Below are 11,968 nucleotides of genomic sequence, written 5' to 3'. Positions count from 1 at the left end.
GCTTTTGATCAACAGATTAGGAAGTTATTGTAAAAGTCTGAATCTATCTATCAACCTGGTTAAATCTAAAATGATGATCTTTAGAAGTGGCGGAGGAAGTAGGTGTTTAATGGACAGGAAATAGAAAACGTAAAAGATTATTAATATCTGGGAGTGTTGATTTCATCGAATTCCAATATGAAAAAACATATTCAAGGCAAACTAGCAGATGCAAAGCGTGCTATCTGCTCTGTTTGGGGCAGCTGCATAAAAAAGAAGAGTATTTCACATACATCAAAGCAAGTGCAACAACCATTCTTCTATATGGAGCAGAAGCATGGGGGTTACCGACCGTTTGAAACAGTGGAGAAGTTTCTACGTTACTTTATTAAAAGATTTTTTTGGATACCCGCTAGTTCCCCAACCTATATGATTCACTTGGAGACTGGTATTCCAATTATGCTTTCGGATACTCTTAAGCTTCATTTCAACTACATAATATGAGTATTAGCAATGAATGAGCAGAGAACACCAAAAAAATACTTATCGTCGATTGAACAAGGATGTGTCCAAGAGTGGAAGAAACTGGCATCCGAATGTGGAGTAAACCTGGTATTAACAGTTGAATAGGAAGTGGAATCGCTAAAACCAAAATTTGATAAATTGCTAAAGAAAAAGATAAATCCAATGTACCATAAATTCATGGAAGAAGCTCAGAATTTGCAGTACCGGTTGTATTATAGCAATATACTTAAATGAAAGAACATACTTTTTAGCTAACCATTCTACGGAATTATTAAGTACAATCTTTCGATTAAGGGGTGAATTATTGAATCTCAATTTCATACCACACCGACCAGAGTTACCAATTATATGTACCTTATGCAACCGTTATAAAAGAGAAGATGTGTTTCATTTTATGGCAGTCTGTCCCGTTTTAAAGGAATTTCGAGTGCAGTATTTTGGAGATCAGTCATTGGAATTACAGGAAGTGCTAAAAATTTTAAATGGATCATGTGGCTGGGAAGTACTTGTTAATTTCACTAGAAAAGCATTAAAATATCGAAATTGCATTGTAAACGAAAATTTTTGAAACAAGAAAGAAAAATATGTGTATCTATGTTAATTAATAATCAAAATTTAAATACGGATTTAAAAAAGTCAGTCTGGTAGACTGCTTTTATGCCAAACCAATAGACTTGTTGTTAAAATAAGCAAAGAATGTTTGGACTTATTATTATTTTTATAAGCCAATAAAAACTTAAATGTAAGGAAATGCCTTGCTATCTCTGCTTCTAGGAAACTCAGAACTTGTGAGTCTGCGTATTCTCTTAATCGTACGCGTACCCTTTTCAGAGAACTGCTACAATAAAGGATTTAGGTGTCTTCTTTGATTCCAAGTTTACATTTGTGACGCACGTGGATGCTGTTGTCGCTAAAGCCAACTCTATGATTGGTTTTATTAAAAGAAACTCAACTGACTTTTCGTATCCCTATGCACTACATCTTTATATAACTCTTTAGTTAGATCATCACTTTAGTATGCTGATGTCATATGGAATTCTTTCCAACAAACGTTTTCGAATAGAATTGAGAAAGTTCAGAATCGTTTCACAAAATATGTCTTTTGTAAAATGCGCTGGAATTTTTGTCCAGGATCTCAAGCTCAATGTAATCTTCTGGGTCTGAAATCTCTTAAACCTCTAAGAACTATTCATGATGTAGTAGATAGTTTTAACGTTACCATATAAAAAGTTGAGAGAAATATATCTTCTTTTTCAGCCTAAACATAGGACAAATTATAGTATAAATGAATCAGTTTCAAGGTCATTTAGGGAGTTCAACGAAGAAATTGGTCATATTGACATAGCATGGATTAGAAACACATTCAAAAATGATTTGTATTACTTATTTTTAAGAAATAAATCATAATTTGTAAAAGACTTTTCGAAACTATCAAGTTTAAGGCTTTTCGTTGAAACTTATAATTTTGAAATCTTGAAAATTATAATATGAGTTTCTTGTACGTGAGAATTCGTAAAAACAATTCTTACATTTAAAAAAAATATATATGTTTTCACTGCAAAAGAAACTTAAAAAGACTCAATAATTAATCCAATAGTACTTTAAAAAAAACCTTTCTTAATTCCTAAAAATTCCTTATATTTTGAATTGAAGCAAAAATTTAAAAAGGGGATGATCAAAGTGTCAATGGTAACGGGCTGATTTTAAAGGTTTTTAAGAGTACTAAAAAAGAGTGTCAAACAAAAAAATATATTTCCAATAACGGAAAAAAGTCCAAAGCTTTCTACTCTAATATCCTTCAAACAAAAATAAGTTTGTTTTCACTACATAAAAATAAATGTTCTGACAAATCTTTTAACCGTACAAACAAATTTGGTGGAATTACATGAGCCACAATGTGTACCTACAACTTCAGACTTCAGAGCATGAGTAATGTGTGCTTGACCCATTTCATGCCAACTGAAATGATCCAAAATAAAGGGATCTAAAAATAAAGCTATCCACTTGAATTCAGCTTTGTCACAATTTTTTCGAAGTAAAGCGATTTTCGCATCCAATTTTCCTGAACTGTTTTTAATTTATGATTTTTTAAATTCAATATTTTTCAAAAATTGTGTTTGATTAGGTGAGGTTGGATTTTCAAAACCTAACCTTTCTGACATTTAAGCCAATGGTTTGGTATGAGCTACGAGCCACACAGAAAATGAAAGAATTAACTTGTTGGCAATTCATTTGAACTACTATTTTCTCTAAGGATGCGTAAAGCCTCAAGTCTACAGGAACAAGTCAACTACGATTGACTCTTTGGAAGCCAAAATTATTCCTGTAGTTTGTAAAATACCAGTCCTATACTCCAACGATTCCCGACAACTGGACCTTCTTAAACGATGACTTCGCAGACGTAGCCGGGCCCAACTTTTTATTATAAATGTCGTTTTTAAAAAATAAATGCAGTGAATTTTACGTCAACTTCACTTTCAAATGTAGAATTTAATTAAAAATCAAACCTCATGATGAATCACCCTTTGTTTGTTCAAAAATAATATGTTTTCCATTGAAAATTAAATAACTTAAAACAGGTTAAAAAAAAGTATCTATTCAAATTGTTTAAAAAAATCAAATTAGTCAAACCAACTTACCTATCTTTATAGCCTTCTGAGACACTAGTTATATTGCTATCATCCAGCAGCACAGCTGCGATTCGTGTATCACCTTTGAACCAGTTGATCGAATGCAGTGCACCGCAACTTTCCGTGTTCACAGGACATGGCAATTCAGCTGTTTTACCCAAATGCTCCGAAATGATTTGTTCTGAAAAACAAAAACAACATCAACAAAATTAATAATTTTTTTATAACAAAAACACAAAATCTATCAAATTAAATTTTAAATACTACAAAGTTAGAGAGAAAGGTCTTTTATACAATTTTCTAGGATAATTTTGTAGAAAGTCCTTTTAGTTTTCGACGAATTGGATAGGTAAACCTTCCTTAGAACTTTGCTAAATGGAAAATAATTTTCTATAAGATAAAAGAGCCAACAAAAAGTCGAATATGTACGAATTTAGGTAGATAGGTATATATATGTTATATTCTTCTATCTTAAATAATTGGACTTGCAAAAACCCCAAGTAAAATGCCTGAAATAAATTACATTCCATTCTATCATGGCGGTAGCATCTCTAAGATGGATTTATGGTAGATTTAGAAGCAAGCATTTTTCCCAACCAAAAAAGGATACACATTCTTCGATATAATATAATATAAAATATCCTATATCCATATAAATATGTATAACCAACTATTGAAGATTTATATATATGTATGTATGATAAAATATAAGGAAATGTTGAGGTTATAGAACATATTTATAAACGAAAAGGATTCACCATCAAGCTTTGAAGTATAAAGGAGCTGAAGATGAAGAAAAGCTTGAGATATGTACGAGTAGCTACGGGCGTGGCAAGGCGCGACTACGACGAAGACGGGGTGTGGAAGGATAAAATAGAATTACCCATACCCAAATACCACCGCCACCGAACTGATATATATCCATACCAGAATTTCAAAAATCGAATAAGGACTCTAGCAAAGAAGGAAGAAACTTCTTCACAGGAAGGAAACATAGCCACAGCATAATTCAAACTTAAGTCGTTCTCAAGGAATTTCTATTTCATCTGCACATCTCAGGATCTCAGACTCGAAAGGATAACAAAAAAAAAACAAGGCTTTTCTCTTCTTCTTGAACGCACGATATACAACAGTCCAGCTTCATATTCGTGTTAAGAATGAAGAAGATTTCTTCCATTCGACGTGAAAGTCCTTGAAGATTGAAGAGTGTATGGGGCAGGGGTTTTCTTATCTTTCCACGTTCAGGCAACACTTTTGTTGTCACTTATTATGTAAAGTACGTCATATAGGTCGACATCATATATGTACAACAATCTCCAGACTACAAGGACGATTCTCAGCGATAGCCAAAGACGGAAATAGCAGACATTAGGCACATGAATACCAGAAAAAGCATATAGATGCTACTAACACACACAACATAGAGGTAGTGCCTATAATAATGCGGTTTAGGTGATTTTTCATACGGAAATCCGGAACACACATTGCATCATCGGGTTTGGGTTAAGGTCCCCTCTATATGGAAGAAAATGTCCTTCCGAATGGCATGAGAAATACCAAATGACAAATGAAATGGCAAATAGGCAACCTGATGCCAATCATTCAGAATGTTTAAGATGGCGAATCCTATTTATTTGATATCCTTTTTTTTTGTCTGCGGTATACGTACTCGTCCTACATAACTCTACCTCTACATTATAGCTTATATAGGTGCAAGGATAAACTGGTGTGTCATGTTATAATATCCATCGTCTCTCATCGAATGGGTCATTTTTTTGTTGTATTTTTTTTTCTCGTGTGTCGTCCTTTAAGCCAGAAAACATATCCCTTGTGAATTATTGAATAGTCATGACGTGGTGCAGAGAAAGGCTTCCTGGTTGTTGTTGCTTGAATACTGGAATAACCTCTTTACAAACCATCATCAACTATATATTCCTTATATACCATACTCTCCAAAAATGGAATATTTCATGACACAAGGATACATGATGAATTTCAGTTTCTTTCAATCTCGCGTTTGTGGCAGGATGATGGTAGCAATTTGATGAGCTTTGAAAGGCTGATAAATTGATAGGCCTCCTTAGCGTTAGCAGCTTTAGCTTATGGTTGATATTTTGATGGTTTAGAGATGTAGCGATGTATAGTGTTGTTACTTGAGATATCGTTTTTGTGAAAATTTATGATTTTGGAGATATTTGGTGACAGCAAGGATAGGGTTCGAAATAATGAAAAGCTAACAGAGCATTAAGATTTGCTTTGCTTTTAAGGGTTTTTTTTTGTGTGCGATGTTGATGGTGAGCCTCTCTTCACTATGATTTCAAAATGAATGATTTTTGTGAATAAAAAGCATAATATATCGATTTGGATTATTGAATGATATCGGTTGACTTGGTAATCGAGAAAGATTTAATTTAAGATTAGGCTCAACAATTTGTCAATATTGAATGACAGATGGTAAGTTTTATTTCTTTTTTTGTTTGATTATATTAAAGGATCATTTTGAAGTTAAAAGATTGGTTTTGCTTACACCATCTGACAAAGTCGTTAACTGACAGATGATTTTTAATTTAATGCTATAAAGAGACAAGCGATCCGTAAATATTAACAACTTTGTATATTGTATCGTTTTATTTTTATTAAGTTAGGCTTTAAGTTAGACTTTTATGTATGTGTCCCAGTGAAATATATGCGTGATCGTCTATTTACCATTAGCTTGGTTTCAAGTTTATTAAAACTAAAGCAGTTACAATCTAAACTCTAATTCTAAAAGGTTTTCAAATGAATAAATATAAATTGGTGGCGCAACAGTCCGTTGTGAACCAGGGCCTAGTGACTTACAACTAACAACCATTCCTGAGTGCAAGTAATGTTGTTAGGGATTGAGGGGACCTACAGTTTATATGACGAATCCGAACGGCAAATTTGAAAAAGCAATTTTCATGACAAGAATTACTCTTGGAGAACTTATCATTTCCTCGCAAGAGCCAATACCCGTGAATAAAACTTTAGGTGGCACAGGTAAGGATCGAACACAAGACCTCTTGCATGACAGTCCAAGGCACTAACCATCATGCTACGGGTACTACAGGTTAAAATATATGTTGTCTCTAAATTAACATTTTATAAAAAAATGCCATTTAAAAACAGTCTTAAATAAATCATTGACAAGATAAGTATATCAATAAGTCACTGATTAACAGTTATTTATAAAAAAGAGTTCTCTAAAAGGTTCAGAAAACCAACAGTCCATATTTGCATGCGACTTTATCATTTTAGCTAGATTTAGGCAACAAGTCTTGAGCTATAGGTGCATCAACGAGCGCCACATGATCATTCACATCAAGGCTAAATTCGGAAACATTAGCCTGATATGCGCGCACGCCCACACAGAAGGGAAGGATGACAACACCAAGGATATGTTCTTCTTTTTAAAATTGCACTGAGTGATTTAAATGCTAAGCTATTATGGGAAGACATCTTAGGTGGAATAATCGGGAAAAGCAGCCTGCACGACAACTCTTCCGACAACGGATTCAGGCTAATTGACTTTGCTGCGGGGTGAAACGTCATAATAACCAGTACGCGTTTCCCAAACTTCAACATCCACAAAGGAACTTGTAGATTGAGTATATTGCGATGGTAGCTAAGAATGCTTCTAGCATCATGGATGTCCAAACCATCCGAGTAGCTTACATCGACTCGGACCACTATCTCGTTGTAGCTAAGGAAGCCCTTCAGGTTTCCAGACCAAAGGCAAAACAGTGAGATGGTGGGAGAAGATACAACGTCGAATGGCTACAATCGCAAGAGATCGCCAGATCCTTCTTCAAACGAGTAACAAGTTCGACGTTGTCACAATATATCATATGCCATCACAATATATCGAGAACCAGTGGGAACATTGCCAAGATGCAATCAGAGAAGCCTCTTCTGACGTGCTTGGTTTCAAGCATTCAAAAATAAGGAAAAACAGACATGCAAAGCTTCGCTGCATAGAAGAACGAAAGCTGCTCACGATCCTTATGAGTAGAAGAAGCGAGCGGAACACCGACTTCTCAGAAGGAAAAAGTGAGACCATGAGAACCGTGCAGTCGAAGTCTTTGAGAGGTTTCAAAAGCAAGAATGAAGTTCAAAAGTTTTATGAGCAGGTGAAACGGAATTCTTAAGTTAATAAAACTCGAATCGAAATTGAAAACATCATAGTGAAACCGCAGTCAATGCTGAGGATACTTTTGCAGACTGTATAACGGCGACGACGAACCGAATTCCGCTATTAGGCAGGATGATGGATTCAACACAGACGCAAAAAGCCCACAATTTCGTCCTCCCGACTTAGACGATATAAAGATTGCCATATCTAAACCGAATTTTAACAAAGCCGCTAAAGCAGATGGCTTGAACGCCGAGCTCTTCAAAGCAACTGGAGAAAATTTAGTTAGGAAAATGCACCACCTTATCTGTATGAAATGGTAGAAAGAAAGCATGCCCAATGAATGGAACCTCAGTATTGTTTGCCCGATCGTGAAAAAAAGAGTTCCTCCAAATTGAACCAACTATAGACGTATCATTCTACTTACCATCGCTTAAAAAATCTTCTCTGCGTAATATGCGAATTGTGAATGTCTAAAGCCTATCGTCAACCACTTGATAGGTCCTTATCAGTGTGGTCTTAGACCAGAAAATTTCACAGTCGATTAAATATATGACATAACGGCAGATTCTGGAAAAAACCCAAGAACACTAAATCGACACCTACCATCTTTTTATCGATTTCAAGGCCGTATACGGCAGCATCTACAGGGACGAGCTGTATAGAGCCTTGTCTTGTTTTGGCATCCCTGCCAAACTCGTCTGATTGTGCAGAATGACTATGGAGAATTCACGCTGCTCCATAAAGGTTGGAAAAAAACATAACAGAATCTTTCGATGTCAAAAAAGGTTTTAAACAAGGTGATGCGCTGTCATGCAACTATCTTTCAAAAGTTTGTCCAATTGCTAGGATATGCCGATAACATTGACACAACTGGAAGAACTAAGAATGATATCAATGGCGCTCTTATGTGTATTGAGGCAGAGGCGTCAAAAATGGGTTAAGGGTTTAATGACGGCAAAACAAAGTACATGCTGTCATTAAAGAAATTACCTACGACACGGAACTTCTCGGTCAAAACGTCACCATCGACAGATATAACTTTGAGGTAGTCAAGGAATTCGTCTTCCTAGGCTCCTCTTACTAACCGCTGTTACTTTAGGCTAAGAAAGCTATATAAGACCCTCATCATCCCCGTCCTGCTCTACGGTGCAGAAGCATGGACAAAAGCGGATGAAAGCACCTTGTATAGTTTCGAAAGTAAAGTTCTTCGTGTGATCTACGGTCCCGTATGCACAGAAGGTGAGTGGAGGGGAAGATGGAACGACGACCTGTACGGGCTGCACAGCAACTTAGCCAGAAGGATAAAAGTCCAACGACTAAGATGGCTGGCCCGGAACGTCTTCGAATCCACACCCACAGGACAGAGCAGTAGATGAAACCTCGGAACATCTAGATAGGGATTCGATATGTATATTTGGATATCAATATCAATAATTTAGAATTAAAAACATTTTAGGAGTCAAATAATGACACAGAGATATCAGAAAAAGCAGACATTGCTTAATTACCGTCTAATGGCCAAATGTACATGAATTACAGTAATAAGGCTTCCGGTATTATGATGTTACTAAATCTCAGTTATTGGCATGTGAATGAATTATAATTTAACCCTCTAATTAGTATTTTACTCATATTTTAAGGGCTTTCGAGGCTTTTAAGGACAGAAACAGTATTTCTTTAACAAATTACAGTGTATCACAAAATAGTGACAGTAAATATGATAAGTTATGAATATTGTTTCGTATTAAAATCAAAGCAAACTTTGCTCATCTCAAGGGTCTTCTGTATTTCAAAATTGTTCATAAAAACGAACACTTTGTTCCTATAAATGAAAAAAATATTATTTCCAATTGAAGCACTTGAAAGAAACCTTCTTTGCAACAACTTCATCGACAGTCTTGTGTCGTTAGTAGAATTGTAATTAAATCATCATAAAATATTCGCCCTTCATCGCTGCCATAAACCACCTATTAAGGGAACAACTTGTCCTCCATAAATCGACGTTAAGCTGTCCACCATAGTGACACCCGAGTGACATTTTCACAGCTCTTACTACACACATTAAACAATTATATTGGAAGGTAGGTATACCTTCTCGTCGTCGTCGTCGTATATCTTTGAAAACCTCCCTTTTCTCCGATATTTGTGCGGTGTTCAATAACCAGCAACGTTCGAGCAACGAGACGTCACCGTCGTCATCGACTAAACGAATAAACTAGCCTCAAATGACCGTCAAAGGCATAATGTCACCCCACCACCGCTAACACCAACGCCAACATCATTGCCACCGCCTTCGCTTTAAACGTCACAAAAACGGTCACTTCCTTCGAACGATTACGAAGCCAACCGCAAGTATGACAGGATAAGAGTCACAACCACCACCTCCACCGCAAATTCTCAAGTGTTCCCTTCCTTCCTTGTTTATTTTTCCCGTCTTAGTTTACCTTTTTTTAACCAACTTATGTGCACAATATTCCTTCTGCTATCCTTCTCTCGATTTGACACCTTTGGAACTTTGGTGGACATGGACAGCAGACAGAGTGGCATTGCGAAGACGATGACGACGACAACGACGATGACTAACGAGTCCTCTTGGCATCTGGGATTGAAGTGGAATGTGAGACTTTCTCTCTGGACGGTTTCTTAGCAATTTACTATGCTCTTCCGTTCTTACCTGTTTTTCGTTCTATACCCTAAAACCATCATATAACATAGCAAATACCGACTTTATGGCTTCTCGAAGCTCCAAGGCTACAAAAAAAGTCGTTGTTGCTGTTATGGATTGGGATAAATGTGTAGTGCATCGGGAAGGGCACTGAGGTATTATGAAATCGATCATCTTGCCCAAGAGAAGTGATGTTTGGCTCTATAGCTTGTCCGTTGGTTCGCCTGTCATCGATGGCGTTACACCTGAGCGCAATTTGTCAACGGCAAATGTAATATGACACCAAAAGAGTGTCACACATGCTCAAGCTTATGCTGGTATAGCTGATGGGATTGCTTTGCTCAGAGGGCCCTTGTCGACGCCGCCGTCACATAAGTTGGTCATTTTAACCCAAGCTGCAGGGCGAGACCACAGAATTATGTTTGTTTGGACAGAGAGATGTTGTGATTTTTTTGTTCCTGAATTAATTATTAATTTAGTTGTTGGTTGTTGTTGTTGCTGTTGTCGGATGTTAATTCGGAATTGAGTCAGTTTTGGGGTACAAAAGGGAAAGTATCGAATTCCCATTGCGGATATTAATGAAGTTGAAATGTAAAGTCAACACACATCATCGCCATCATCATCAGAAACTGGGAAATAACTTTAGGCCACAGCTGCAGCAGGAGCGCTGGACTGTCAACTGGCAATGGCAATGGTTGCTTTTTGGTGACATAACTAACTAACAGAGGGTAGTAGAAGCGGGTAAAGGTATATAGGGTATGAATGAATAACACACGGAGATTGGTTGCGGGCGTCATGACTTTAGGGTGAAACTGTGTAATTGATTGAAATTGAAAAGGGCTGTGGGCTATGAATATGAGCTGAGAAGTGAGCAGGGCACGTGGATAGCTCTATAGCCGTCAGCTCAAATCCAATATGGGAAAATGAGGACTCTTATTTTTCTCATTAATTTGGATTTTCAATTAAAATTTTTCCACATTCACACACAATCACACTCACGCACGAAATTCACATTCAGGCAAAACCAAAAAACCATGTGAAAATTGAAATTAATTTTCAGACTTAATGCGTCAATTTTTGGGTACTTTGGGGGATTTTTTCGTTATGGGGTTTATCGCAAAATAACAACAACAGCAAGACCAACTCTAGCAACAACAACAAAAAGAAGAACATTTATGTCTGACTGGGATTTTATTGAAAAATAAGTTGGTAAATTTATAGAAAAGGAGATTAAAGTTGACATGCTATACTTTACTAACACAGGGTGGGTTAAAAGTTTCTTTCGGATTTAAAAAATATATATTCAATTTTTTTATTGTTTTATTTTGTTAAACTTCCCATAAAAAGCTATTGGAAACGGTCCGATTTGTTTTTTTTTTTATAAAAAAAACTAAAGCATACAAAAAAACATTACCAAAAGTTGGTAAAAATTGATTTTAGACTCAAATATCTTTGCAAAAATTTGAGATTATAGCTTCCACTTAGTATAATCTTATAAAAAATACTATTTTTAATGTTAAGCCCAATTTAAAGAAAAATTAACATGACAGTTTTTGAACAAAAAATAAGAACCTGAACAGAACGGTACTAAAAATTGGTAAAAATTGAGGCTTAAGTAATTTTCGAATCAAATATTTGTTCAAAATTTGAGATTATGATAATTCTATTTAAAAAAAAAAAAAAATTGCTAAAATTTTGAGAAAAAATTAATTGACAGCTTTTTTTACAAAACATAAAAACCTATCAAAAAAACAAAACTAAAACTTGGTAAAAATTTACTATCCACTCAAATATCTTTTCAAAGTTTAAAAAAAATGGCCTTAAAATATTTTGAACACACAGAAAATATTGTTCTCGACATTCAATACATTTTTTATAAGAATTCAACAGTCAGTTTTTTAAAAATTTAAATCTACAGCAAAAATATGGAAAATTATTAAAAATTGATGATCGGTTTTCAATATCGCGTAAATAATTGAAGACATTGACTTTAAATTAATTTCATTCAATTTGTAT

General features: G+C 35.4%; 1 long non-coding RNA gene across 1 annotated transcript in view; it reads right to left on the bottom strand.

Moving 5' to 3' along the window:
• Positions 1–3,128: 3,128 nt before the first annotated feature.
• The window catches only part of LOC129940033 (uncharacterized), a 101,220-nt gene continuing 92,380 nt past the window's right edge, over positions 3,129–11,968 (bottom strand). The window contains exon 3 of the long non-coding RNA XR_008780602.1: positions 3,129–3,315. This is a non-coding gene — a long non-coding RNA (uncharacterized LOC129940033). The remainder of the gene's footprint in view (positions 3,316–11,968) is intronic.

The sequence above is a fragment of the Eupeodes corollae genome, chromosome 1 (genome assembly GCF_945859685.1).
Source record: "Eupeodes corollae chromosome 1, idEupCoro1.1, whole genome shotgun sequence".
NCBI classification, from domain to species: domain Eukaryota; kingdom Metazoa; phylum Arthropoda; class Insecta; order Diptera; family Syrphidae; genus Eupeodes; species Eupeodes corollae.
Note: the sequence above shows the minus strand (reverse complement) of the source record. Positions and strands in the feature narration are given on the sequence as shown.